We start from the raw sequence: 6,000 nt of genomic DNA, 5'->3' as shown, positions 1-6,000 counted from the left end.
ACTCTGGACCTAAAATTAGCAAGACTAATCTTCTAGAATTCAAATTCAGCCTCAGACACTTACTAGGTGTGTGTGACCCTAAAGAAGCCATTTAATAGAATATTAGTTCCTCAAGAGCTTTTTTTGTCTTAGTATTCCCAAAGTTTAGCACCGTGTCTGCCAAAAAAAAAAAAAAAAAAGGCATGGAGTAAGTTTTTATTTTGTTGTTAAGTGAGTAATGTCATAATTTTGTTGTTGTTGAGTAATTCCATCACAAACTTTTCTATAATTCTTTAAATATATTTTTACATATTGTATCATATGTATTTTATACATATTATCACCTTAAGGTCTACTAGAGTACTCTAGGCCATAGCTTATCAGATTTCTCTATCCATAGATTATAGTACTTGGACTGCTGGATTTTCAACTTCCTTTTCAGACTAGTACAGTACAAACAATTCAGGAGTTGTATCCTTCTCCACATCCTGTTTTTGCCATTTTCTCTTCTTTTGTTATTGTTCCCTATTGGATCAGAAGCAACTTCTCTGAGTCTGAAAGACTCAATTCAGTCAATATGTCAGTCAATTAGTATCTAATAAATTCCTATTATGTGATCAAGTCAGAAATTCCTAACCATTTTTTGGCTGTCTTCATCTGATGCTTTTATGCCTAATATGAGGAATTTTACGTTTGAATACAATACAGTACTTAGATGAAACTGATCCAATTTCTATTACTTATTTCACAGAGTAGTTATAAAAATCAAATAAGATACTATATAGGATATGAACAGAAGGCATTGTATCTGATTTTATTTAACAGATATGTCAAGATTTATACATAAAATAAGTGCTATCCTAAAGAGTTCTCTGACATCTAGTACAACTCTCTTCAAATTAGTTACCTTTGGAATCTACACTTTGTTTCAATAATGCTGCTTCTTCTTATGACTTTCTTGGAAGCTGTCAGCTTTTCCAGCATGCTCTTTGGAACTGCCCTTAGTAGTAGTCACAATTACTCCTTTGGAAACATATAAGATAGATAGATAAATGCAAACAAAAATAATTTGAAAGAAAATCTAGTGATTAAGCTGAGAAATATTGTTTTGAGTCAGAGATAAGGCTATTTTTTTCATTTGTCTTATAACATCAATCTAAAAGGAATCCCTATGGAGTAACTGGAATTGCTGTGAACTCTGAGAGAATTTCTATCACGAATACATAGCTTTTAAGGGGTACATCTTTAAAGGATAATTGCCTTATGACTATGTTTTGGTGTATTTTCTGGAAGGTCAATTGCATTACTTCATAGGTGCACAAGCTAGTACATGAAAGCACATTGCCAAGTACAAAACACAATCTTAAGCTTAGCGCTCTTATAAGCATTACAGACTAAGTAAAGTGTGATTTAAATTTCTAAGCACATTAGAAAATTCATTTGAAATGTTGCCCCACTCTGTTATCTTCTTTAAAAAGGATTAGGGCTTAAAAAAATTAAAAGTTCTTCTGCTTAGTTATCCTAATCAGATTTAAAGAGGGTGGGAGATTGAGCATCCATTGAAAGAGGGGATAATGAGTTCAATCCATAGTGATTTTTTAAAAATCCACAGAGCTGCAGTTCTTAGGATCCCCAGCTGCCCTCCTCCCCCATATGCTGGTTGTTAGCACTTAGTCAGCTACTTGAAGAATCCTTAATCTAAATCCAAAAAGAGAAGAGGAAAGAGAGATGAGATCATTGTTGCAGATTGACAGTTGAAGTGACTGACACATATGCAGACCCAGATGTCTCACTGTTTTTTGCTGAGAAGTCCCTGTCTGAAGTAAAACTGAGAGACAATCCAGTCTGGGAAATCTATGTTAAGGTGGCTAAAGGAAGACCAGTTGTGGACAGGTGTTAGGATATCTTCTAAGACTCACTTTATGAACTATCAACATTTCGTTATTCAGGAAGCTCATAAACAATTTATCAGTATATTCTGATTTTCAAAACAGAAAAAAATAGATTTTAGGAACTGGAGATGTTAGTGATGATAATAGTGGTGATTAGGAATAAGGTAGAGGGGAAGATGATAACTGTCTTCAAATATCTTAAGGGCTGTCAGGTGGGAAAAGAGTAGATCTATTCTGGGTATTTCTGTAGGTAGAAATATTGCCAATGAATAAAGTTGTAGAGAGATAGATTTCAGCCTGATAAAAGAAAGAGATTTCTAACAATGAGAAGTATTTGACAGTGAAATAAGCTGTCCTGAAAATGTTCTTTTTTCTATAGAAAGGAGTCAGGTATGGCTCAAGGGGTCAAGATCCAAAATCTAGTACAACTCTTAGTTATATATAATTCTTTGTGATTCAATTTAGGGTTTTCTTGGCAAAAATACTGTATTGGTATGTCATTTCCTTTTCCAACTCTTTTTTTTTTTTCTTTTCAGATAAGGAAGTAAGGCAAAAAGGGTCAAGTGTCTTGCCCAAGGTTACATAGCTAGTAAGTATATGAGGTCAGATTTGATCTCAGGAAGATGAGTGTTCTTGGCTCCTGGTCCAGAACTTTATTCACTGAGCCACTTGACTTCCTTAAGGCCAATTCTAAAATTCTATTCAATGCCTTTTATATAAAAGCCCCTATGCTTGTTTCTGTGAGGGTCAAGATATATATAGTCGATATTTTCCCACGTTGAAGAACTTTACTATATATGTGGTAAGGCAACTCATGTGTCAATGAAAAGTTAAATCATAATACAAGACTATATAGATAAGTGGTTTCTACCCTGGGGATCAGAGTTTCCCCCAAATTGCTCATTCTACATGTGCCCTAAATATTCTTATATTGCCAGGATTAACAGATTTATACTAATAATACAACTACTTTCATAGGACTAGAGGTGCAGTATTCTGTGAAATTCCTCAAATTCAGTTAGATTAAGTGCTTTGTTAAATGTTTACTATGTGCTAGGCAGACTTAGGTAGCTGCATAAACAAAGAATGGTGGCTAGAACATTAAATAAATTTATATGGAATAGCGAGTGGACTACCTGGTCTGAATCATGGAGAGCAGAGAATGACAGAGCATGAGATAGACTAAAAAAGTTTGTGCTAGATGATTTAGAAATGTAATATTAGGTTAAAGCTTTAGCTTTAATTCAATAGACAATAGAGAATCATTAAAGATTTTTGAGTGTAAGATGGCATAAGAAGTTCTACCATATAAAAAAGAAAATTGGAGGAAAAAATTCTGGGAAAATAGCAGAGTAGGTTAGAAAGCTCTCCAAATTTCCTCCATAAAAAAGGCTAAGTTGGCTTCAGAGTGAACATAAAGTAGCAGAAATGAACAAAAAGTGAGATGAAGCACTTGTCTTCCTAAGACAACTTGAGAAGACCTCAGTCAAGACCCAACATCTAGGGTGAAAGTTTGACTTGAGTGAAATACAAACACATCCTACTCCACTGAATCAGCAAACACAAGTTCTAGAGGCAGCTGAGAACACCCTCAGCCTCAAGAGCTATCACTTCAAGACTGGAAGGAAGAGAACAGGATTGAAGGAACTTCCACTCTCAAGAGACACCAAGCAATGCTTTCCTGTATTCCAGGACTATGGCTATGGGGGAGAAGGAACTACTACATGTTTGGCAAGTGCAGTAGCAGAAGGGCAGAGATTCTGCTTGTGATTATCATTGCAGAAGAACAGAGTTCATGGTTTTGCTTCTAGAATAGAGAGGATGGTTGAAATTTATAGCCACTGGAGGGATAGAGCAAAAGTACTTGTGGGACAGTGTGGTTGAGGTCCCTAGCCATGGCCTAAGAGTAGAGAGGAATGCCCAAGATTGGGGGTTGGGACAGACTTCAGAAAATAACAGTAAGAAAGACCTGATACTTGGGGCACCATTCCCCACAGTTTGGGACTAGAGCTTGATTATAATAATTATTGCTAAAAACAAAATAAAACAAAATAAAAAAGGAGGAAGAACCTAACCATAGATAACTACTGTGGGGATAGAGAAGATCTAGGTTCATATTCAAAGGAAGAGCAGTTCATATTCAAAGGGCTAAAAAAACTACTTTTTCAGTGAGAAACTTCAAATAGACAGAAATACAAAAAGACTTCTTGGAAGAACTTAGAACTTTAAAAATCAAATAAGAGAGATAGAAGAAAAAGTAGGGGAGTGGAGGGGGGGAAGAGCAACTCAAGAAAATCAAGAAAATAATAAAAAGAGTCAACCAACTTGAAATAGAAAAATAAAAAAAAGCTTAAAGGAGAAAATAATTTTTTGAAAACTAGAATTGGACAAAGAAAAGCTAATGACATTATAAGATACTAAGAAAGAATAAAACAAGATCAAAAGAGAAAAAAAATAGATTAGGTGAAACATCTCATCAGAAAGGAAACTGAACAAGGAGAGACAATATAAAAATAGTTGGTTTTGAAAGTTACCAAAAAAAAAATCTGATACAATACAAGAAATTATTAAAGAAAATTGCCCTGAAATTCTAGAACAAAAAGTCAAAGCAGAAATAGAAAAAAAATCCACCAATCATCACCTGAAAGTGATGGCAGGAGGAAAACTTGAATATCATAATCCAGTTTCAAAGGTCCAAGGTTAATAGGAAAATATTGCAAGCAATAAGAAAATAATAATTTAAATATTGTGGAGCTACAATAAAGATTACATAAGCTCTATCAGCTACTATACTAAAGAATCATAGATTTTGGAATTCTGTATTTCATAGAGCAAAAGAGTCGATGTTATGACCAAGGGTAATTTACTTAGCAAAGCTAAATGTAATCCTGAATGGAAAAATAAAAGAACATTTAATTGAGAGACTTTCAGATATAAGTGACAAAAAAGGCAGAACTGTTAAGGACCATGCCTGGGTGAAAGAGCAGGTCAATTCTCTGAGAGCCTCCACAGCTGTGGATTGTGATACTTGAGGGAGTTATGAAGGCAGCCTTTATTGACACAGGTGTCAGTGGACTGGGAATGAAATAAATTAGAGGCAGACAGAAGAGGAGAGAGGTCAAACAATGCAACAGCATCTCAGTGACGAGGTCAGAGAACAGCAACTGCCTCTCAGTCTCCTTGAATTACCATTATTCTCTCACAAGACCCCAATGGAAAAATTGACATATAAGATACAGGAGAAATATACAGTAAGAATTAAAGACCAATTATAAGGAACTCAATAAAGTCAAACTATTTACTTCTAATATATAAAAATATCATTAGTACTTTTATGATTGTCATCATTATTTGGATAGTTTGAAAGAAAAGCTTGGGCTGAGTTGTGTGTGATGAAGTATTCTAAAAAATAAGTAAAACTGCATAGAGAGAAACTAAAAAGAGTAATTACTTCATACAAATGAAGTGCCAAAGGAAGAATTGATAGAGAAGAAGCAAAGTAGTCCTGGAAGCTTACTGTCATTGGAAATGGGCTAAAGAAGGAATGGTATGTACATATAGAAAGGTAGAAGATTATAAAAGTCTTCTAAGTTTAGAAAGAAATAAGAGAACAAGGGGGCAGGTTAAGGGAGAAACTTTTAAAAAGGTTATGTGGATTAAGAATTTAGAAGGCAAGGAGATAAGGGAAGAAATCTTAGAAAGATAGGTAGATTTAGTAGAGAGTAGAGGAAGAGGATAAGGGAGTATCTTTTAGAAGGGTGAGTAGATTAAGAAATAGGCAGAGGAGATAGCACTTATAAGGAAATTAGCAATGAGGAGAAATAGGGTAAATAAGTTAAGAAGGATAGTGAGGGAAATAGGATGGAGGATAAATACAATAAATTGTAACAGAATATGAATGGGATGAATTATCCATAAAATGAAAACAGCAGAATAGATTAAAAATCTGAATTCATCAATATGTCTCTTTTAGGAAACACAATAAAATGAGAGATACATACCGGGATGAAATAAAGAGCTAGAATAGAATTTATTATGTAAAAAAAGTAGGGGTAATAATCCTGATCTCAGACAAAATTAAAGTTTAAATAGGTTTAATTAAAAAGAAAAATAGGGAAATTACATTGTC

At 34.2% G+C, this 6,000-nt stretch overlaps 1 long non-coding RNA gene across 1 annotated transcript in view; it reads right to left on the bottom strand.

Moving 5' to 3' along the window:
• Positions 1-892: 892 nt before the first annotated feature.
• Positions 893-6,000, bottom strand: part of LOC116420525 — a 75,346-nt gene continuing 70,238 nt past the window's right edge. The window contains exon 3 of the long non-coding RNA XR_004230869.1: positions 893-1,002. This is a non-coding gene — a long non-coding RNA (uncharacterized LOC116420525). The remainder of the gene's footprint in view (positions 1,003-6,000) is intronic.

The sequence above is a fragment of the Sarcophilus harrisii genome, chromosome 1, assembly GCF_902635505.1.
Source record: "Sarcophilus harrisii chromosome 1, mSarHar1.11, whole genome shotgun sequence".
NCBI classification, from domain to species: domain Eukaryota; kingdom Metazoa; phylum Chordata; class Mammalia; order Dasyuromorphia; family Dasyuridae; genus Sarcophilus; species Sarcophilus harrisii.
This window is presented reverse-complemented; position numbering and strand designations above follow the sequence as displayed.